Genomic DNA, 24,863 nt, shown 5'->3' with positions numbered 1-24,863 from the left:
TGTTTTTCCACAAAATGTATGTGAATTGTTACTCGTCAAACGATTTATACAGAGATCTGACTTACACCAGCGTGATTTAATATCTGTGCTATTAACATTCTTGCTGGATGATATCAACTGCAAAATGTGAAAAGGACTTGCGTATTCCCAAGTTCATATACATACATAAAACTTTGCAGGTAGTTCTACTCTCTGAAAACATCTGTATGTTACTACATACCCTGTCACTACATCCCCTGACAGTACTCCCCTTCCACTACATTACCCGCCATTGCCTCATCTTCGGTGGTGGGATGCTCCCAATCTAGAATTTGTATTAATCTTCACACTTAACCTATTATATGTCATTTATATTTGACAATGTATGTCAGGCAACATAGTGGCGGAAATGTAGTGGGCCTTTACCCTGAATAGGGTCAGAGATTTACTCCTGGTAAAGCAGTAAGGGAAGGTGGGGGAAGCCACCCCAAACGTGGAAGAAAAAGAAAAAAAAAGTAGCTAAGGAAAACACACTAATGTATTCAATTTTTTCAATTGTTTTTTTTTCAATTGTTTTGTAATACACTGGCTTATGAATAGTGCTTTGTTGAGAAAATAGTCAGAAAAGTCTAAGAACTGCCTTGTTCGCGAGTCATTCAGACACATCTGTTCCATTTCCAGATGTGTCAATGTTAACATGTTGTTACTCCCCGAAAGTTGTGGGGCGAGGTGCTTCTAGGTGTTATCCAAGGATTCTTTGTAACAAGCATTTGCAATGCAATAGGTCTCGCATTTACACGAGTATAAGCTATTGGCATTGTAAATGACAACGCCTTTTTCAAAATAAAAAAATAAAAGGCATTGTCATTGACAATGCCAATAGCTTAAACTCGCACAAATGCGAGACCTATTTCATTCCAAATGCTTGTTCAACACTGTAAGGAAAGGTCTGAACTCTAGGGAAGAATGGGACAGGATCATTAGTGCTGTCTAGTTGTACTGTACAAATAGCAGTGTCCGTGTGTCTCTCTTTATAATAATAATTTTTTAGCTGAATTTATCAGGTAGAATGTATTTGAGAACAGCATCCTGACTGCTGTGGCATTTCTTGGGATGTGGCTGTGCCAAGGATGGCAGGCATTATATTCGAGTCTATATCTATGAGAATGTTTGCGCTGTTAGGAATTAGCATTCTTTATAACTAGTATGTACTCTGGGTCCAGAAATGGCTTGACACTGGCTACCCAGGGTTACTATTACATTTTGTTTGTAACATTGAGGCACACATCATCTTATGTGTTTTCATTAAGGGTATGACCGTGTCATATTGAGATACATATCCTTAGCTCAACAACGTGTGGATGTTAATATCTACTATACGTTGAATATTGCATATTTGGATATTTGCCTGTGGATTAGTGTAAAGGTTTTTTTATATTATTAAATGTTGTTCTATTCTGGTTTTGGTGTATTTTACACTTTATGTCGGCACTATTCCGTTTTTAATTTATATGGATTATGTTCCACGGAATTCAACATAATTTAAGGCAGTGATACGCGGGATTTGTGAGTGGCACGTATTATAATTTAGAGATACTCTTCGTCCTTAGCGTGGGTTCGGCCTTAGCGTGGGTTCTGCCTTGAAATAATGCAATGTTTACAAATTACTTCGGCCATTTTGGATTGTAAAAGTTACTTGATACGATACGCAGATAGTCCTGCTTCTATTTTTATGGTACCGCGTTTGGATACAGTAAGTTTGAATCTCTGACCAGCTCGCACATCAGTTTTCTATTAGCGGGTTCCCGCGTTTTACATGAATATTTAAACGGCGTTGACTGTGGCTTCCGGGTTTCGAGCCAGCAGGCTGGTGGTTACTGACACATGGGACGCTGATACCTTCAAAATTCTGGTAAGCATAGGCGTGAACTTTTTTGAGATCCAGAGGTATCGGGAAATGTACCCTGTGGCTAATGGAATCGTATTTTGGCGTCTTTTAGGTGGTATCCAAGATATATTTTCGAAGGAACCAACTGGTCATAGCAGTAGACCCCTGTTTACGTATTTACCTGAGGACAATGCAGCCCTTTAAAGCTTCTTATGTCACCGTGAGTCATTGAAGATCTTTTAACTATATATAGATGTGAGTATATGGCCAGACACTTTACTAATGTTTCATTTGAGGAATTGCGAACCCGGTATTTATGGGCAACTGTGCGTCTGTTTTTATGTCTTTCAGTTTAATCGTGTATCCGCATCGGCGCCTAGCTGGAATACCGTTGAGATTGTTCCGGTATACTTACTTTACTGTATCTTTGAGCACCGAGTAAGGTGGGTTCGACATTAGGTGCATTATAGGCATAGATAATGTTTATGGTGTCAATTCGATTGATCAGTGAAGACACACCTTATGTTTTTCGTACATTTATCTATTAATATAGATTGCCGGTGTTCGGAAGTTATCTATCTCGCTGGATGAGAGACGTTTTTAAAGTGTATGAGGTACTTACCCCGAGACGTTATGCCTAGATTTTAATCCCTGAGGTATGTGAGCATGTATTTTCCGATATTAGATAGCAATTAGTATGATGGGCTTTGTCGCTCCCCTTAGCGGACTCTCTACCAGGATGAACTTATTGTCATCCCAAGGTTATTGGTGGGTCGTCTTTTGGGAGGCAGTTTTGCCCCTACATTTGCCCGATATCCAGAGATCCACATGATTACACCTTTTGGTGTATGCTGTTAACTATAACGGTGCATATATCAACAAGCTGTGGAATATAAGAATGTTAACGAAAACATGTTTGTTGTGTCTAGTAATGTTTGTTGCAAAGAAAAATCCTTTTAGTTATCTATTAGGTTTTGTCTCACGGCCTATATTTGGATATTATATCTAGGTCTGCTAAATGTCATGAAATGTGTCTTTTTTAATATTGTTAAATAATTCAAATTTGTTTACTGTGATCATTTATGTATTCCGTTTTTTTAATACTTTTGAACAAACCTTGAGGCAATGTAACAATGATATTATGAGATGTGTTGTACAATGTTTTTAATACTATATATAGTGATGGTAATAAGAAACATAAGAATGTTTTAAAAATAATTTCTCTTAATTTCAGAAATTTTGGGAAGACATTTCATATAGTCCTGACGAAGGTGGCTTGACTATATGATCCACCGAAACGCATCGCACAACTGAAAGGAGGATTGTGTTTTATATTGATTGGAAAATAATTCTGACGTTTTGCTGAATTTAATTTTCTGTTCATACCTCCTTTTTAGGTTTCGCCTATTATCATTCGCTTGCGAATGTAATAGGCGAAAATTCAAGGGCTCAATCGACTAGTGAAACCACTGCGGTTTCTTCACAGTGCATGTGAGCACGTGACCACAAAAGCGGGTCACGCATCTCCCTAATCCGCAAACAGCATTCATTCAAAAACACAGAAACCCCCGCCCCCATCCGGCTTCCCTCCGCGCATCTGCCTGCCACACTTCTCCTCCCCTCTCGCATTCCCGCCCCCCCACCAGGCTCTCCCGCCCCCATCCGGCTTCCCTCCACACATCTCCTTTCACCATGCCTGCTTCTATCCCCACACTTCTCCCCTCGCTCGCATTCCCGCACCCCAAAATACCCTTTGTTTAATGGGGTCTGTGCCATAAAAGGAAATGTTTTGAATACATACATGGACCCTCCGAGAGGCACACGTTACATCTTGCGTTATCAGATTAAACACACCATTTCACACCCGAGGCATCTCTCCGTGGTGCCTGCCAATATTTCTGCCAGCCAATGCCCTTTTAATATTGCACTGCTCGACCACGGTTCCCAGTAGTACAACAGAAAAAGGGCTCTGGACAACAGTAGATCCATGCAGCTTTTCTTGGGAAGATTCCACATTTCACGTGATTCGTTAAACGTAGCAATAACACGCCCCCACCCCACTAGTAATGTTAACTATAAACAAATACGCCTAAGAGTCAAACATCGTGTTGGCTGAAAGATTCATTTTTATTTTGCAAGCTCACTTACCAAATCATATAGAGCTCGAATTAATTTCTGTACAGAATTCTAATTAACACAAATGAAACATGGCTTCTAAAACTCAACTGCGATATATACGCGACACTTCACTTTCATATGTACTGTATCGCTATTAGAAGGGCTGTCGGAGTTAACGTCCTGTGCTCAAGGCAAAATACTCTATCGCAATACATGACTTAAGTAGAAATGTATTTAAGTATAACTGCATAATACTGTAATTAAAAGACTAAACGTGCTTTACAACAAGCGTTATTCAAATCAGTTAACATGAAACATTTATGTGAATATACATTCTGGCTCGAAAGAAAACCAAAACAGTTTTGACTTGCTGCTACATTCAAACTATCCACACACAAAGTTAGACATGTAATTTTAAACATTAAAGAACTATACCTAACTTTATCATAATCCGCAAACAGCATTCATTCAAAAACACAGAAACCCCCGCCCCCATCCGGCTACCCTCCGCGCATCTGCCTACCACACTTCTTCTCCCCTCTCGCATTCCCGCCCCCCCACCAGGCTGTGCACTGTGAATAATTAGCAGCTTAAATGTGATTTCGAAAAGACACTTTCCATTTAATTAAACGAGTTCGTGATTTGTTATGCAAGAACCGTGGCAAAATAACAAAGAACACCATTAACAGCAAAGTGTGCATTTCAAATCTAGATGTCAAGAATATTCGGATATTTTCAAATGTTCAATACAAACGGTTTGACAGCCTCAGAAGTAAGGGACTTACGTGACGTTACGATGCCTTTTTCTTTTCTAAAATACTTCCAACAGTGGCGTAGGGGCATGGCTACTTAGAAATGTGTTCTCTTTACGGAGGCTAACTGCTGTACAGTAATGCGTCTCAACACAAGACCACACTGAAGATTGGCTGCAGCTAGAGGAGCAAACTAAATATGCCACACAGCAGAACACTACTTCTAAGCTTACATACACATTACTTAACTCAGTCGGTACAACTTGTACTAGAAGGTGTATTTGTATCAATTTAATAAAGCCAGTGTTTAAAAAAAATAACAAGCACTGGCGTTGCCAATAGGTTTCGCATTTGGAAAGTTGGAGCTATTGGTTTTGTAAATGACATTTTATATTTATATATCGTTATTGGCATTGTCATAACAATATATAAATATAAAATGTCATTTACAAAACCAATAGCTCTAACTTTCCAAATGCGAAACCTATTGGCAACGCCAGTGCTTGTTACTAATAGGAATTCATTGCTTCCTTACTTTTAATGTCTTTTTTTTAGGGCTCGGACTCCTCCCCCTGGGGGAGGAGTTAGAGAACTAATGTTAAAGGAGAAAAAAAAGAAGAAGAGGGCCTTGGAGAGAGAAATTCCAGACATTCCTTAGCGTTTTCTGGCATCTGGTCAGTGATTCGTCTTCCCTGTGCTGTGTATGTAGTAGCCTTGAAGTGATAGGCTGTAAGTAATGTACGCGTGCCCGATGTGGCATTTTGTGTGCGAGAGCGAGCATGGCAGAGTGATTAATCTTAATTACGAGCAGTCAGAGTGCCCGTGTAATGCAAGCCAGACGATGCGAACGCGTTCACAGCGGTGAGCGCGTTCAATGTTAAATGACGAGAGGCAGCAGGCGACGCTCACAGAAGATGACTCATACATGCTCGTCCACACTGTAGTTCTTGTTTTAAGTTGCTACGGGGTGTCTTTTTTCTGCCTCTGCGTGACAGTCTGTAAGAATAATGAGCGATGGTGTGCTGACTGTTTATTTTTAGGGTCTGGGAAGGGGAGTGTGTCCGTCCGTTGTTTGAATGTGTGTAGGTTTCAGTTCAATGATCTAGAACACGGAGGAGAGAGACGTTGTCTACGTAATCAGATTTTTAAAAACTTCACTGCCCCACAGTTTCTAGAACAGGCTGTTGACTGCAAGACTGATGCACATTCCCAGACTTCCGTAATTTCTAATGAACTTTAGGCATTTTGAACTTTCTGAACCCTGTCTGATGCAGCCACTTCACTAATACATAACAGAACAGGCACAGTTTCCCTCGCTGCTGTATAACCGCCAAATGGTTCCAAGCCCATACAGTCCATGGCCTCTCTGGAAAGGTTTCCAGGTGGATGCTAGTTCGCTGAGGGAAAAAGTTGGAAGCGCCTATTAACTGAAAGACCGGCAAGGCAACAAGGAACGGCAATGGCCGTGAGTGTGACAGTGGAGGAGGGTGAGCGGCGGACATGGTATGGGCACACAAAGTGAACTAGACGGCTAGAGTGAAGTCACCTCACATGCGTGCATAGAATATATTCTTTGAGATTTAGGAACGCGTGCTGCTTGGCGAGTTGTGCTGGTGGAAGCTGTGCACAGCGCGAACAGGGCTACCCGCCCAAGGATGTGCATAGTGTAACTCGTTTCTGCACCCGTGGCAGTGCTTGCATCCAGGGTCATAGGGTCACTTTCTATGGGTCCGTCACCTGAGCAGCCCCAGATCGTTTTCAGTCCCGCTTCTTATAGCCCCTTTAACGTGATTCCCCCCTTGCTGACATATGTTTATATTTCTTACCAGGTCTAGTTTTATTATTTATTTTAATCCCAAAGCACGTGTTTGAGGCTGCACTGTTTATGGTGGTCTTGAAAAGCCTGGCAGACTCCGAGATAAAAGGGAGTGGAGGCTGCTTCTGCAGATGGAAACAGTGATAACTCACTGAAAGAGGTCAGGGTGGGATTTGCAAAGCAGGCGCCCTGTAATAGAATTCTCCATAATCTATTATCTCAACAGGACACCCAGAGACCTATTTCAAGAGATGCTGCCTCCTTCTGCGGCCCTTTCAGTTACCCTAATGCGTTATTAACCGAGAGGAAAGTCCAAATGCACAATTGCAATTTTACACTTCTGGGGGCCACGTATTTCCATTTTTTTGTCGCAAGCACGTGCTGCTATTTACGTTCTATTTCACCTTAAAGAAAGTACTTTGTGGGGCGGCGACAGAGTATACCCCAGCGGTGGGAATGAGAGGGAATTTGGGATCGACCCCAGCACCTCATTGCCATTCCCGCACATACTTAAAACTATAGTTCCTCGAATTGATTGTTAGCAGCACTTGAAGTGTTCCCTCTGACTCAATGTTGGTCGACTTTTGAAACTGTTTAAAGAGAACAACAGAAGCTTAAAGAGAACAGCAATGGATAGGGAGGAGCTATTGTAGTAAACACAGTGGGCAGTGCAAGAGGGGCAAGGAAGCACTATTTGACTGGGTCATCTCGTTGTAGGGGGGGGCCTGCTTTAAACCGAGCACGGGGCAGGAGAATGGGACGGGGGCACACCTTAATGCCTTTGCAGGGCCATTGTAGGATCACAGCGTGCCCTCTGCCGACACGTGTTGGGCGGTGCCCTTCTCTGGGGCGTCGCATATAATCGACTGTGCAGGTACTTTGGGAGGGGGGGGCTCTCTGGTGTTAAAAGAAACGTGTTATTCTGTAAACACACCACACACGGACACCCCAGAAAAAGAACGATTCGTGTATTTCCTTCCTTTAGTGACTGCAGAGTGAGAACCATGCACTTTAATCCCCAACTGGAAAATGGTTAAAACAATTGTCGACCTATTTATATTTTGGCATTGTATCGGGCACAAACACCACCAGCCGTCAGTGCAGGCTTCCACCAGGTACACACCACCAGACGTCAGTGCACACTTTCAACAAACACACACACACACACCACCAGCCGTCAGTGCACGCTTTCACCAAGCACACACACCATCAGCCATCTGTGCACACTTTTACCAGGCACACACACACCACCAGCCGTCACAGTGCATGCTTCCACCAGGCACACACACCTCCAGCCAGCAGTGCATGCTTCCACCAGGCACACACACCACCAGCCATCAGTGCACAATTTCTACGAACACACGCACCACCAGCCATCAGTGCACACATCAATTGTTACCGCATCCACAATTAAGTATTGTAGCAGGGTGTCCAGGGCCAGCAGTGTGTGTGTGCAGGGTGAGCAGAGTGTGAGTATGCAGAGTGAGCAGAGTGTGAGTATGCAGAGTGTGAGTATGCAGAGTGAGCAGAGTGCGAGTATGCAGGGTGAGCAGAGTGTGAGTATGCAGGGTGAGCAGAGTGTGAGTATGCAGGGTGAGCAGAGTGTGAGTATGCAGGGTGATCAGTATGCGAGTATACAGGGTGATCAGTATGTGGGTGTCCAGGGCCAGGAGTGTGTGAGTGTGCAGGGTCAGGAGTGTGTGAGTGTGCAGGGTCAGCAGTGTGTGAGCATGCAGGGTGAGCAGTACGTTGGTGTCCAGGGCCAGCAGTGTGTCAGTGTGCAGGGTCAGCAGTGTGTGAGTATGCAGGGTGAGCAGAGTGTGAGTATGCAGGGTGAGCAGAGTGTGAGTATGCAGGGTGAGCAGTGTGTGAGTATGCAGGGTGATCAGTATGCGAGTATACAGGGTGATCAGTATGTGGGTGTCCAGGGCCAGCAGTGTGTGAGTGTGCAGGGCGAGCAGAGTGTGAGTGTGCAGGGTGAGCAGAGTGCGAGTATGCAGGGTGAGCAGAGTGCGAGTATGCAGGGTGAGCAGAGTGCGAGTATGCAGGGTGAGCAGAGTGCGAGTATGCAGGGTGAGCAGAGTGCGAGTATGCAGGGTGAGCAGAGTGCGAGTATGCAGGGTGAGCAGAGTGCGAGTATGCAGGGTGAGCAGAGTGCGAGTATGCAGGGTGAGCAGAGTGCGAGTATGCAGGGTGAGCAGAGTGCGAGTATGCAGGGTGAGCAGAGTGCGAGTATGCAGGGTGAGCAGAGTGCGAGTATGCAGGGTGAGCAGAGTGTGAGTATGCAGGGTGAGCAGAGTGTGAGTATGCAGGGTGAGCAGAGTGTGAGTATGCAGGGTGAGCAGAGTGTGAGTATGCAGGGTGATCAGTATGTAAGTATGCAGGGTGATCAGTATGTGGGTGTCCAGGGCCAGGAGTGTGTGAGTGTGCAGGGTCAGCAGTGTGTGAGCATGCAGGGTGAGCAGTACGTTGGTGTCCAGGGCCGGCAGTGTGTCAGTGTGCAGGGTCAGCAGTGTGTGAGTATGCAGGGTGAGCAGTGTTTGAGTATGCAGGGTGATCAGTATACGAGTATACAGGGTGATCAGTATACGGGTGTCCAGGGCCAGCAGTGTGTCAGTGTGCAGGGTCAGCAGTGTGTGAGTATGCAGGGTGAGCAGAGTGCGAGTATGCAGGGTGAGCAGAGTGCGAGTATGCAGGGTGAGCAGAGTGCGAGTATGCAGGGTGAGCAGAGTGCGAGTATGCAGGGTTAGCAGAGTGCGAGTATGCAGGGTGAGCAGAGTGCGAGTATGCAGGGTGAGCAGAGTGCGAGTATGCAGGGTGAGCAGAGTGCGAGTATGCAGGGTGAGCAGAGTGTGAGTATGCAGGGTGAGCAGAGTGTGAGTATGCAGGGTGAGCAGAGTGTGAGTATGCAGGGTGAGCAGAGTGTGAGTATGCAGGGTGATCAGTATGTAAGTATGCAGGGTGATTAGTATGTGGGTGTCCAGGGCCAGGAGTGTGTGTGTGTGCAGGGTCAGCAGTGTGTGAGCATGCAGGGTGAGCAGTACGTTGGTGTCCAGGGCCAGCAGTGTGTCAGTGTGCAGGGTCAGCAGTGTGTGAGTATGCAGGGTGAGCAGTACGTTGGTGTCCAGCGCCAGCAGTGTGTGAGTGTGCAGGGTGAGCAGTGTGTGACTTTGCAGGGTGAGCAGTGTGTGAGCGTGCAGGGTGAGCAGTATGCAGGGTTAACAGTGTGTGAGTGTGTAGGGTGAGCAGTGTGTGAGTGTGTAGGGTGAGCAGTGTGTGCGTGTGTAGGTTAAGCAGTGTGTGACTGTGCAGGGTGAGCAGTGTTTGAGTATGCAGGGTAATCACTATGTGAGTATGCAGGGTAATCAGCTTTTCACCAAGCTCACACACACCACCAGCCGTCACTGCAAGCTTTCACCAGGCGCACACACACACCATTAACCATCAGTGCACACTTTCACCAGGCATACACACACCACCAGCCGTCAGTGCACGCTTTCACCAGGCACACAGAGTAGTGAGTGCAGAGTAGTGAGTAGAGTAGTGAGTAGTGAGTAGTGAGTGCAGAGTAGTGAGTAGTGAGTGCAGAGTAGTGAGTAGTGAGTGCAGAGTAGTGAGTAGTGAGTGCAGAGTAGTGAGTAGTGAGTGCAGAGTAGTGAGTAGAGTAGTGAGTAGAGTAGATTAGTGAGTAGTGAGTGCAGAGTAGTGAGTAGTGAGTAGAGTAGTGAGTAGAGTAGTGAGTAGTGAGTGCAGAGTAGTGAGTAGTGAGTGCAGAGTAGTGAGTAGTGAGTGCAGAGTAGTGAGTAGTGAGTGCAGAGTAGTGAGTAGTGAGTAGAGTAGTGAGTAGTGAGTAGAGTAGCGAGTAGAGTAGTGAGGTGAGTAGAGTAGTGAGGTGACTAAAGTAGTGAGTGCAGAGTAGTGAGTAGAGAAGTGAGTAGTGAGTTGAGTAGTGAGTTGAGTAGTGAGTAGAGTAGTGAGTAGAGTAGTGAGTAGTGAGTGCAGAGTAGTGAGTAGTGAGTAGAGTAGTGAGTAGTGAGTGCAGAGTAGTGAGTAGAGAAGTGAGTAGTGAGTTGAGTAGTGAGTAGAGTAGTGAGTAGAAAGTAGTGAGTTGAGTAGTGAGTAGAGTAGTGAGTAGAGTAGAGTAGAGTAGTGAGTAGAGTAGTGAGTAGAGTAGAGTAGTGAGTAGTGAGTGCAGAGTATAGTAGTGAGTAGAGTAGTGAGTGCAGAGTAGTGAGTAGTGAGTGCAGAGTAGTGAGTAGAGTAGTGAGTAGTGAGTAGAGTAGTGAGTAGAGAGTAGAGTAGTGAGTAGTGAGTAGAGTAGTGAGTAGAGTAGTGAGTAGTGAGTGCAGAGTAGTGAGTAGAGTAGTGAGTAGTGAGTAGAGTAGTGAGTAGAGTAGAGTAGTGAGTAGAGTAGAGTAGTGAGTAGAGTAGAGTAGTGAGTAGAGTAGAGTAGTGAGTAGGACATCACAGGCAGCAGCTGTGCAAGCTTCTTACACTCACAAGGAGACCACAGGCAGCAGAGGTGCAAGCTTCTCACACTCACAAGAAGGACATCACAGGCAGTAACGGTGCAATATTCGCACACTCACAAGGAGATCACTGGCAGTACACACCACATGAACACACTCCATAACACATAGCAACAATACATTGGCATTTACAATGCCATTAGCTCAAACTCAAATAAATCCGAGCCCGATTGCATTTCTAATGCTTGTTAATTATTGTTGAATCATTATGTTTTTAACATTGCATTGTGTAATAAATAAATTGTCCAGTATTTTTCATAATTTCGTTTGTGTTTGCATTTTGCCTTATTAGCACAGTATTTAGTTTTTTTCTGTCTAATTGTCCGTCGAATGTTTGTCACTTCAATTAGGTGTCCCAAAGGGAATTTTTGCTTGACTAAATAGTCTATTGTGGCACCCCATCCCTTTGGCTGTGGGGTCCCTCTCTCTTTTATTAGAGTATCTGCAGGGATGCGCCAGGTAAGATGCGTCACGCAAGTTTACCCTTGTGCCACCACAGATGCATGACGCATCTGATGGCGTAAATGCGGCGCATTGCTGGAGTCGTGTCGCAAGCGCGACGCAACTCCAGCAAAGCTCAGGGGCTGCCCATACCAACATGCTGGTCACGCCTTATGCCTGCTTCAAGCACGCACAGGGTTTTGATGCAGTGGCGTCGGAAAAGTGACTCAGTGAAATCTTGTAGATTTCACTGCGTCACTTCTCCGAGGCTTTTTCCGATGGAACGCCCACCCTGCATACATTAAACCTGATGCAGGTTTAATGTGGCGCAGGGCTTTATAACGTGACGCATCTCCCTAGATGCGTCACGCTGTAAATACGGCGAAACATGGCACATGGCTTGTAAATCCGCCCCAGAGGGGCAGATCTACAAGACAGTGCCGCAGCGTGGTACCGCAAGCCCTTTGGCTACGCCACGCTGCGGCACTTTCAGAGCACAGAAATGTGACATATTTACAAGAATATGTCGCATTCCTGTGCTCTCCCCTGCGCTGGCGCACAAACAGCTGCCAAGCGCCGGCGCAGGCACCCTTGCACGATGGGGCAAGGATGCCTGCGTCGTCGTGGGGAAATTGTTTTATGCAGGAAGGGGCACCTTCCTTCACAAAAACCATCACTAAACGCTATTTCCTCTTTCAGTGCGTGCTGTAGAATGTAGCACGCATTGAAAGAGGAAAAAACGAGGAGAAATGAAAACATTTTTCCTCGTTGCGCCTCGCTACGCCACTTCTAGGGTGGCGTAGCATTCACACATATCTCCAGATTTAAGATTTCTTGTAAATCTGGAGATGTGTCTCATTCCATGGGTGTTGCGTGGGAACACCCACAGCAACACCCATGGAACGCCCCTTCAACGCAAAGTGCTGCGTGTGAAGGGGCCTTATTTACAAGGAGAGGAAAAGTCACACGGGTGGCTTATCCTCTCCTTGTAAATATGGAAGAGCCCCCTGCGCCTGTCACGAAAAGTGACGTACTGGTGGCGCAGGTGGCTTGTAAATTCCCCCCCCCCCCCCCCCCCCCCCCGAGTGTTTAAGAAATGAACTCCCTGTTGCCAACACTCTGAGGTGACCAATGTTGGCATGTTCTTGAGTCGGGTTTCGAAAGGTCTGTATTTTGATATATGGGACAGACTTTTCTAAGCTTTAAATGTTGCTGGCCTCGTGAGTGCCCCAAGACGTCTCTGAAAGATCTTATGCAGATGCTTGTGTTAGGGCTGAAAATGGCACTTAAAGAGAAAGAGTAACAAATAAAGACTGTCAATAATATTTTTGTTAATTCATCCTATAGAACCGAACGAAACTGTAAACGAACATGGTGTCTCTAACAGGAGGCTGGTGCTGTGCACGCTGTGAGACACTAATGCATCCCGCTGAGCTATCGTTTTACATCTAATAATTAAGAGCACATGTGCTCGAGACCACCTTTCATCCCAAAGGTCACACTGCAGGATGTAAATTACTGCTCCCGCATCGGCCTGTCCTCAACAAACACCCCAGAGGTACAGTATTTTAGCCCAAAAAGATTATCTCAAAATACCCTTTGTTAACCTTCAGGGGCGCAGCTGGTATTGCCAGACACTGACATCACCACAATCTGACCTTCAGAATGGCGGTGACACTGAGGCCCGTAAGAGTGATTTACGGACTGTGAGAAGAGGCACGGGCCGTTTCAGTCACTGTGGCATACCCTCCAAGAGCTCACGGGCGCTCAATAATCTAAAAGCACCAAAAGAGACTCCGCTGGGAGCATGTAAATAAATCCAGCCCTCCCCTGGCCCGGCCGAGAGCGCGCGAGACCTTGTGAGCTCAGCATCTGCTGCAATAGCTCTGAGTGCGCCGACTCCGTGGGCGGGAAATCAATGCGCTGATGAAGCGAGCAAGCATCCCGATGGGCCCTCGGAGACCCGCCAGGCGCAGGGCTTTACATTTCAAGCTAGACGGTTTGAATGTAAATGTAAGAATCGACATGAAATCAGTCATGACTACGTTTTAGAGTTTTACGTTTTTACACGGATGGCCTGATCATGGAACCAAAGCCCAGCGACGTTTGCCTTCCATGACGTTCACCACACATGTTCAACTAAACAGCTTAAGTATAATTAATAATTCTTCTTCTGACATATTGCAAAGTGTGTTTAATTTGAGCTGGTGATTGTCGGAGGGTATCACCTCGAATCATTTTCGAGCACCTACTTTGATTTTAGAGCTGAATCGGGATTTATGGCTGCGCATTTTATAGGGATTGGGGTGTTAACTTGGACTATTTGATTTTACTAAAATGATATGCACCTATGCTTTCGCATAGGGGCTTTCAGCCAGCCCTCTTCATCTAGGTCTGTTGTTCTGTTACTCACTTTTTTCTTCCACCCACTACAGCGCACAGCCTGTGGTCCAAGTCTGACAACAGCCAAATTCCCTGAGTGATGGCATTCTGCACTTCCGCCAGGAGCACTTCCACCCACAAAGTACAAAGTAGTTCCCCTCAGTGCCAGATATTACTATGATAATGCATGCGTTTCAGACTAATATGTTTTTGCGGTTTGCTTTTTTTAATGATGTCGATGGCACAGCAGCTACCCCAACAAAAAAGTTTTATAAAACCAAGGCAAAACAAAATAAGCACTGACAAAGCCAAAAGGCCGGCAGTCAATTCCAAGGGACAGATTTATGTCGGACTGGCGCCACATTTACGCCGCCGTTGCGTGACGCAACTGTGGTGTAAACGTGGCGCATCCCTGTGACCCATTTACAACGTGACACATCTAGGCAGATGCGTCACGTTGTAGAGCCCTGCGCCACATGTGGGCGTTCCGGCGCAGGGTGGGCGTTCCGGGGCAGGTGCGCCTCGCAAAAGTACCTGCGTGAAATCTACAAGATTTCACGCAGGCACTTGTGCGACGCTGCTACGTCAATTCCTTACGCCTGCTTGAAGCAGGCGTATGGACTAACGCAGCACGTTAAGTATAGGGCACACCCGAGCATTGCTGGAGTCGCGTCGTGTTTGCGACGCGACTCCAGCTATGCGCCGCCCTTACGTCACTAGATATGTCACGCATCTGCCTACCCTTGCGCCACGGCACGCCGCATCACTCAGCCCCACCCTCTTCAACGTCTACATGAGACCTCTCGCAGCCATCGCACGCCAACACAACCTCAACATCATCTCCTACGCCGACGACACCCAACTGATCCTCTCCCTCACCAGAGACCCCGCCACCGCCAGAACGAGCCTACACGAAGGGATGAAAGACGTCGCCCTGTGGATGAAGAACAGCCGCCTGAAACTGAACTCAGACAAGACGGAAGTCCTCGTCCTGGGACCATCGCCCTCCGCCTGGGACGACTCCTGGTGGCCCCCCGCCCTGGGCACCACCCCCAAGCCAACTGACCACGCACGCAACCTGGGCTTCATCCTGGACTCCTCCCCCTCGATGACCAGACAAGTCAACGCCGTCTCCTCATCATGTTTCAACATCCTACGCATGCTCCGCAAGATCTTCCGATGGATCCCGACCGAAAACAGGAAGAGTGTCACCCAAGCACTCGTCACCAGCCGACTGGACTACGGAAACATCCTCTACGCCGGAACCACAGCCAAGCTACAGAAAAGACTCCAAAGCATCCAGAACGCCTCCGCCCGATTCATCCTGGACATCCCCCGACGCAGCCACATCTCCGGCCACCTTAGGGACCTGCACTGGCTCCCCGTCAGCAAGAGGATCACGTTCAGGCTCCTCACCCACGCACACAAGTCTCTCCACGACCTGGGCCCCAAGTACCTCAACGACCGCCTGACCTTCTACACGCCCACCCGCCAGCTACGTTCTACAAGCCTCGTCCTTGCCGCCGTACCACGCATCCGAAGAACCACCGCCGGAGGTAGATCCTTCTCCTACCTGGCGGCCAAGACATGGAACTCCCTCCCCATCCATCTTCGGCTGACCCAGGACCATCTCGCCTTCAGGAGACAACTCAAGACCTGGCTGTTCGAGCAATAGCGGACCCCTTCCCCCAAGCGCCTTGAGACCCTGCCGGGTGAGTAGTGCGCTATAAAAATGTTATGATTGATTGTAAATGCGGCGCATCCGCCGTGACGCAAGGGTAGTTTTGCGTGACTCATTTGTTCTGGCGCATCCCTGCTGATTTGCAGAGATGCGTCAGAACTCATAAATATGCCCCCAAATATTTTGGCATTGCCATTTTTTGTTTACGTTGGATTCTTTTTGGGTAACAATGCATGCATCAAGGGCACAGCTTCCGCCAGGTCACTTGCACATCCAGGATACGGCGGCTTGGTGGGCTTAGGAGGAGTACAGGTTGGTACATCTTAATGGAAAGTGCCTACAGCAAACATGGCGGTTAATGCTAGCTGAGTTGGCTAAAACACCGGAGCAGAGACTACTGATGAAGAGTAGAGACTGCCTAATGTAAAATATGCAGAGTTGAGGTGAACATGTTAAAGAAAAGTACACGATTTACAGTTTATTAGGTTTCGCCTGGCGTCCACTACGCAGCAGTGTTGCGCAGGCGAAATCTTTTGTTTAGCAGTACGGGGCTTTCTCCCGCCTCTCTCTTCCATTGGCTAGCTCCATAAATGGAGGCTAGCCATTGGAAGAGAGATCTGTCCATAATTGTCTGAGGAGATTCGTGGGCGTTCCGCTGATTTTTTCTCTCTCCGCCCCTTTTACAACGTTATGCGGCGGTGGGCGGATGTCTTCTTTTTTTTCTCGGCATGTTTTGGCCATTTTGAACATGTGTTTTTGCAGTGGTGGATTGCGCGATTTAAGTTGCCGGGATGTATTTCTTTATTTACGAGCAGGTAAGCAACATTTTGGTATAATTTTCTTTTTACGTCCTGTCCTCCGTTTCCCCCTTCCCGTAGCCCTCCTCCTTTCCGCTCTTGCCTCCCCTCCCCCCCGCTCTCGCCTCCCCCTTCCCTCTGCCCGCAGCTCTCCTCCACGCAGCTCTTCTCCGTCCCGCTCTCGCTTCGCCCCCCCCCTTCGCTCTGCCGCAGCTCTCCTCCGCCCCGGTGCGCGATTTAAGTTGCCGGGATGTATTTAGTCTGCGCACGCTCCCCCGAGCATGGCCTCCGGGCTTGCCCTGGCTTCGAAGACTGTATCCGGCCCTGCCCCGCCAGCCTCCTTGTTTCTGTGTGTTTTGACCAGGACAGTGATGAAAAGGAGCCGCCGAAGCCCCGCGGGACATGAGAGCTTCAGCCCTCTGGACACCACCATTCCGAGGGCGCGGGAGTCATGAAAAGGTTCACCAGGTGAGCGAAGGGGGCGGAGGAGCATGCTGCCTGGTAGGGGACGCCGTCTGCTGGGGGCACCGGGAGGCTCTTTGTGCCAAGGCATAATGGAGTGTCATTGCTGTTCTCGATTTGTAACGTGATTTGACGAGCCATGACCGTGGAAACTACTCTCCCCGAAAATGATGCCGATATTGTGAACAATGTGGACTTCTTGATTTTAATAACTGATGTAAAACGAATAGGTAATATTATTCTTTTTGTGCTGTGGCATTTCTGAAGTAGCGTCCAAACCTGATTACTTGTTATCCCCTGAGGCGGAAAGCCGGGGGCATCTTTCTTTGTACTCTGTGATATTGATCTGCTTGAGAGTGTGCGTGTGATGTTACATCTACTTTCTGTACGCCTGGTGACTACTACTTGGTGTTCAGACGCCACGCTGATCTGCCTATACTTGTTAATATTTTAATAGTTGCACTTTTATTGTAACGACAGACCTCTCTGTTGGTCCGGACGAGATCTCTTCGTCCCAGGGGCCCGACCTGCTCTCTCTCCCCCGGCGCAGCCGAGCACAGCGCTCTCGCCGGCCGGGAGAACGCCGAACCGCCATCTTGGGGGGAGGCAGGGTAGCGCTCCAGCTCCTGGACGCCTCCCACCCTCCTCCCACCGCTAGATGGACACGGATATAAAGAAGGGTCCATCCCGTCCGCGCAGCGGGCGGGCGCGCCGATGGCGCGCCGAAGGCGCGCCTAAGGCAAGCCCTTCTGCGCCCGTGCGCGCCGGACCCGCGCCCAGCGCCAGAACCCCTGCCTCCCACACCCCTAAAACTTCCTGACATATGTATCCCTAATAGTCGCTGTAACCCTTCTAGCCTGGAATCAACAACATACTCCTGCTCACACTGTAACTTCTCTCTCCCTGTGGTGTTTAAATCACCTCAACTGCCCCTGATTGTTAATAGCCAGCCCCCGACTATATTAAAAGCTGCATTAATTAATTGCCAATCTCTTCCAGCTCACGCCTCTGATATCTGGCTTTTACTTGACACCCACAAATGGGATCTATTGTTTCTTACAGAAACTTGGATCAAAGATTCCTCCAAACCAGACATTTATCTTGCCACTCCCCCCGGTTACTGTTTCGTTGGCATCAATCGAGACAACTCCAAGTCTGGAGGGGGTCTTGCGGTTATTGCTAAATCTCATTTTAAACTTAATCTCACAAAAATTCCTAATCTCGGCCTCATTGAAGCCGCTTATTTTACGGTCGCGGATACCGCCAGTACCATCTTTGCAGGTATACTGGTTTACAACCCCCCTGCCGCGACCACCGCTTCCTTAAATGCTTTGATGCATTCAATTGCAGATTTTTCCCTCAAACACCCTTATTTCACAGTACTGGGAGATTTTAATCTCCACATTGACAATCCTTCTAGCACACAAGCCTTTTCCCTGCTAGAAACTATACAAGGACTCACCCTGCCCCAATTAGTTACAGGGCCCACTCACATAGCAGGCCATACACTTGACCTAATTTTTTCTAATCATCCTGGCATCTTCACTCTTCCCCCCTCCCCCTTGACATGGACTGATCACTTTCTTATTTTATTCACCATCACGGCCCCTTCCCCTCCTTCCCCCACCCCCCTCAACAGACTCAGAGGTCGTAAATGGTCCAAAGTCACTTGTGACTCCTTGGACGCCCATCTTCATTTTCAATTTAATCAGCTGGAAGATCTCGACATAGAAACTATGAGACTTAACTCGACCCTCTCCACTGCTCTTGACTCCGTTTCCCCTCTTGTTCCTCTTACTTCCTCCAGAACACGTCCCTCCGCCCCCTGGTTTTCCCCTATGCTTCGCGAGGAAAAAAGCAAATGTAAGCAGTTGGAACGCAAATGGAGACTGGATTATGACCCCTTAGCCAAATTGGCTTATAAATCTGCCCGGAACAAATTTCACAAATTGAAACGCTCTTCTATGAGAGCCTACTTCTCCAATCTTATTCTTCAGGCGCAGAACTCCTCTAAAACCCTCTTCACTATTGTGAAAGACTTTGCCAACCCTCCTGCCTTAAAATCCCAATGCATCCCCACTCAGGTTCTGTGTAATGGACTTTCGGATTACTTTCAGGAGAAAATAGTCAAACTCTCCTCCTCCTTTGCTATGGCTCCGCCTAACTGCCTTGAAGACATTTCATGTTCCCTCCCGTGCTCTTTCAACTCCTTCAGTGAGCTGAACCCGGACCTAGCATTATCTCTGCTATATAACGTAAATTCTGGCTCTCCTCTGGACCTTGTCCCGGCCAAAGTTATGGGTATTCTTGCACCCATTTTAGTTAACCCGCTTCTCTCCATCTGGAATGCCTCCCTGCTACGCGGCCAGTTCCCCTCAGTGTGGAAGCAGGCGAGGCTAATTCCCATACTGAAAAAACCTGGCGCTGACCCCCTGCAATTTAGCAATTATCGGCCCATATCACTCCTGCCCAAACCTGCCAAAATACTGGAGAAAGTGGTACAAAAACAGTTGGCGCAGTATCTAGAGTCAAACCAGCTTTTACACGACTCCCAATCCGGTTTTAGAACCGGCTACAGCACCGAGACGGCGCTGCTAGAGGTCTCTGAGATTATCAGAGAATCAGTGGATAGGGGCGAGGAGGCCATGCTGGTCCTCCTCGACCTATCCGCTGCATTTGATACTGTATCCCATGATATACTTGCCACCCGTTTACAACAGCTAGGGGTCGGTGGGACAGTGCTGGCCTGGACTAAATCCTTCCTGTCCAGCCGATCTCAGAGGGTTACGATGCACCCATTTGAATCTGAGGACAACCCCCTCCTGTGTGGAGTACCCCAGGGCTCTGCCTTGAGCCCCTTACTGTTTAATGCCTATGTGGCCCCTCTTGCCAAGGTAGTAGAGTCCTGGGGTGTCAGGGTGGTCTCTTATGCTGACGATACTCAGCTTGTTTTTTCCTTTAGAGACCACTCTGACTCCCTCTTCTCCAACTTTAGAAACTGCCTTGGCAATATCTGCACCTGGATGTCAGCCAATCACCTTGCCCTTAACACTGACAAAACGGAGGTCCTCTTTTTCAGCAAGAAATCCCCTCCCCCTGCTACTCTTTGGTGGCCTACCGTGCTGAATCCGCCTCCCACCCCTGTACAGGCAGCCCGTAACCTTGGCTTTACCTTTGACAACTCCTTATCTGGAAGTGCTCAAGTCAATAAAGTTGTAGGGGCTTGTTTCTCCAAATTGCGCATGATCAGGAAAATTTTCCCCTACCTCCCTCAATCATCTCGCAAAACAGTTGTCCAGGCTCTTATCACCACCCATCTGGACTATGCTAATAGTCTTTATGCAGGTGCCCCCTTTTACCTAATTGACCGTCTGCAAATTGCTCAGAACGCGGCAGCACGGCTCATTGGCAATATTCCTGCCCGCACCTCGGTCAGAGCCTACCGGACTGAGCTTCACTGGCTCCCCATAGCCCGACGCATAGATTTTAAAATTCTGACCCTGACATTCCGAGCTATCCATGGAATTGGCCCGTTCTATCTGAGAAATCGTCTGAAGATCTCTTTTTCAGCTAGACACCTGAGATCCAACAGTCTACGTCTTTTGAAGGTCCCAAGATTCAGGCTTTCTCGTAGTGGCGGCAGATCCTTCACCGTCACTGCTGCCAAACTATGGAATAGCCTTCCTCTTGACCTCAGGTTCATTGAATCCGAACCATCCTTCCGACGCAGACTTAAGACCTGACTATTCACTAAACACTAGATCTTCAGTACTTTCAGGTTTGCTGTGTTTTCCTTTCCTCAGTATGATGTGATTCTGGGTACGTGCAATGGGGATTCTCATGTAATCTTAGCGCCGGGACACCTCCGCTGGAGGTAGCCGAGCGCTTTATAAGCTTCAAATAAATAAATAAATAAATAAACCTGGGCCTGTGGTGTTCCTGGATCCAAAGCACAGCGGTATGCAGTAGTGTACGAGGTTGTTATTCCTCCACTATAGTTGTATGCCGTCTTCTTCCCAGTTCAGTGGTATTTGTCCATCGCAGTTACAATTGCAGCCTCTCTCGTATAGTCAGGACATAATGTTTCTACTTCTGAGGTTTCATTAAGCTATTTAAGGTATTCTGGAAGTTGTTTTCGTTTGAGTGGGTGTGTGTGGCTGGCTCTGGGTGTGTGTGTGTGGTAGTAATTGCTGTCTGCTGAGCTCGTCCAGTAGGGTACAATAGGTCTCACATTTGCGAGAGATTAAGCTATTGGCAATGTAAATGACAATGCCATTTATTTATCTGTTTTCAAAACCAACACATGAATAAAAATGTTGTCATTTACAATGCCAATAGCTCTAACTTTTGTAAAGGCGAAACCGTTGCATTGTAAATGCTTGTTCCTTTTGTCTCCATCACCTGGCTATGAGCCGTAAAAGCACGCAGGCTGTGGTGTTGTTCTCTGTTTGTCGACTGCAGGCTAGGGTTGCCACCTTTCTGGGATTCCTTGTGCTCTCTTCTGGAGGAAGCCTCACCTAACAGTTTGGGACGGACTGTTCCCACGATGAGCAAGATCAGTACTGATTTGCATAAGGTGAACCTCTGTCTTGAGTGACAAAATGGGCGAAAGACAATGTCCAAAGAAATTGCCAGTGAATTAGACTATTTGCAAGCACAGATCCCATCATCCTTTGTGTGTTTAGGGTTGCCAACTGTCAAGTATTTTTCCATCATTGCTCGATTTATGTTAGCGTATGTATAAAAACTGGAAAAATCAACTGAAGATGGTATTTTTCTCCATTTGAAACATAAACTTAAAACAGCAATTACAAAACAAAATCACTTCAAAAGTATCTTATATCTGTCTAAACGATCCCAAACTTAATGCTTAAAAACAGAAGCAGCCTTGAGAGTTTAAACAGCTATCCAGTGGAGGTTTCTTAAACTCTTATCACTCCTGGTTCTTCTGGCTGTAAAGGAACCTCAAAAATCGAACACATGGTTACTTTATTCTCTGAGAAAGTGGGCAATCCTACTGCAGTGGGGACTGAGACAGGCAATCAGTAGTCCACTATCGATTGAACACAAGACATTTTGTAGTCTGTGGATTGCTTTTGTCATTTTGTTCTGGCTTGTCGTTTTTGTGGATATGATGCCTTTGGCTTTACCGGCATCTAATGTATGCGCCTGCTGTAAACGGGATTGTCTGCTATAGTCCATATAATGATTTGCAGACTAATTTACAATAGTCGTTGCATTTCCTCAATTGCAATTAATATGTTCTTCCAGTGTCCAGTGATACCGCACTTCAAAACAGATTTTCGTGCTGTACCCGGGTTAGCAGCTGATAAATGTTGCATACTGTGAGATAATTAATTTTTACAAACGGTATGCATATTTCTAATGTGCAGAAACATTATGCATTTTCATTTTGTAATTACCTGTGTCACATACACTTAGCCACCAGCAGGCATGAAAATTGATCAATTAAGGTAAAATTTCTAAGGATACACAAACTAAGACTAAACCCAATTATTTCTAAATCTATGTAGAGCAGCAATGTTTATCTCAACCTACCGAGGGCCATATGTACGACGAAGTGGCGGAGCATGTCGTTAGCCTCCAGGGCTTACCAACACGCTCCGCCACTTCAGAAACGCAAGGCTGCACCATATTTGCAAGAATGTGGTGCAGCCTTGTGTTTCCCCTTGCGATGGTGCTAAGTTTCACAACTTAGCACCAACACAGGCACCCTTGCACCAGAGTGCAAGGGTGTCTGTGTGCAGGGGAGGATTGGTTGGTTATGTGTAGGAAGGTGTTCCTTCCTGCACGTAAACAATCCTAAAATGCCATTTTGTAACTTTCATGTGTGCTGCTTCATGTAGAACACTTGAAAGTTACAAAATGTCATTTTTTAAAAAGATTTGTTCGTGTACAGGAAGGGATACTTTCCTGTACATAAACAAACCACGGCATTTTGCTTTTTCCATGTGTGCTGCACAAGGCACGTGGAAAAAGCAAAAACGAGGAGAAATGATGCATTTCTCCTCATTTCACCACCTTAAGATCAGGGCTTTCCTGGTCTTAATTTTGGCGCTGCCTCCTATTTACGCCACCCTTGTACATAGGGGGAAGCGTCAAATAGAATGGGTGTTGCGGTGGAACGCCCACCGCAACACCCATTGCCCACCCCTTTCACGCTAAACATAGCATGAAAGGGTGCCTTATGTACAAGGCAGCGTTAAGCCACGTTCAGTGGCTTAACGCTGCCTTGTAACGAAGGCAAGGCCCCAATCGCCACGGGAACGTCACAAAAAGTGACATTCCCGTGGCAATAGGGGCTTGTACATATGCCCCTGAGTCTCCAGAGTGTGTGAAGTTAGTTGTTCGTGGTGTATGATCTCAACCAGAGTATTGAAGATAGAGAAAAGCTGAAAAGGTGACCCTTAATGAACTCTTTAGGAAACATGTTGCATTTGGGGAGGTGAGTAGGTGAGTCCTGAGACAAGTAGTGAGGAAAACATCATCTTACAACTGGGTACAACCTGTGGCATTCCAATATTTATCTAGAGCCAATGAAATGCATTTACTCTCTTGTAACATGTAAGCCCTGATAACTGACAAACATCACCAGCCAGGATAGGCCATGAATTGCATTGTTTTTCTATTGCTGCACCACATATTCTGCAGAAAACCATCCTTCATCTGCACAGTATAGTGCCGGTGTAGTCTGATTGCTTGTGTCATTTCTGTCTCTAAGATATTTAACGTGTTCTGTGAACTAGTCTGATGACAAGCTTCAACACTGTTAAGTTGAAACTGAAGTACTGCCCGCCCTTTACACTCGCCTTATGCCCTCTCCATATTACCAGACCATGAGAAAAGTGGAATATTTCAGGGGTGTCCTTTCAAATCACCATTTCAGTGACTACCGCTTTATAGCAAACTGAAGTGAATATTTGGATGTAAAATGCACTTCTGGGTCTCATGGTTTCAACATTTCCTAGGTGGAGAGCCCTGGAGCTTGAGGAAGGTAGGCTCATGTGCCTCATTCTCTCGCTCCTGCTCAGTTCTCTGCACAGTCCGTGGAGGCCGTAGCACCGGCCTAACAAGGAAGTGGATGTTCCATTGATGGAAGTAGGTGGTGCCTGTGGAGGTTTGGGTGACAGTCTTCTAAGAAAATGTTTTGCTCCTGCATTTATTATTATTGTTTTTTTTAAACAAATTTTATTATCTCTGCTGCAGCAGCTGGATACATAATCATAAGGCAATTTGTTTAATTTAACATTAGTTTTCTCACATTCTTTTCATTTGGAACAGAAGTGGTCAATTGGAATGTCCAAACATCAATAAATTGACAACTATAACTAACCCCCTCCCACCCTTCCCCGAGTCATCCTGTTAGTAGGGTTCTGGTATTTGCTCCTGCATTTATTAATATTATTATTTATAAATTAAGCACGGCTTGAGGTGCTAGGCTCTAAATCCCAATGCAAATCTTGGACCGTGCAGCACTAGCTGTGATCGGTCTGTACCCCTTGACAGGAATCCTGTGATGTGGCAGGTTATGAACACTTTTGATTTCTCAGGAGGCATCCATTTGTTCTGCCACTTCCAAGCCCAACATTTCTATGCCTCCATCGTGGCCTTGTGACCCAAACCCTTGTGAAACTACCTATTTGTTTTTAATTCTCTTTATTTAAATTTGCAGTTACACAAGGTACTACATTGAAAGGTGTTTATAATGGCAGCGGGCAGCCTCCTCTCATTGCCCTGGTATACAATCTTGTGCTTATTCACGACATATATGCCATTTTTGTGTCGCATCTGAGTCACTCCTTCTGATGTTCCACTGCAGAGAGAAGTATTCAGTCGCAGATACATTTTGCGATCACGAGATTAAAACAGAGAGAACACAAAGGAACGTGCCATTACATTCAACGGACCGGGAGGGAGGGAGGGAGGGGGGTCAGAGAGGAAGAGTGCAGGGGGAGGGGATAATTTAAGTTCGTCAAGTCAGGGGGTCAAGAGTCAGT

This window comes from Lissotriton helveticus, chromosome 2_1, assembly GCF_964261635.1.
Source record: "Lissotriton helveticus chromosome 2_1, aLisHel1.1, whole genome shotgun sequence".
Classification (NCBI taxonomy): Eukaryota; Metazoa; Chordata; class Amphibia; order Caudata; family Salamandridae; genus Lissotriton; species Lissotriton helveticus.
The sequence above is the reverse complement of the archived record's forward strand: the minus strand, read 5'-3'. Positions refer to the sequence as shown.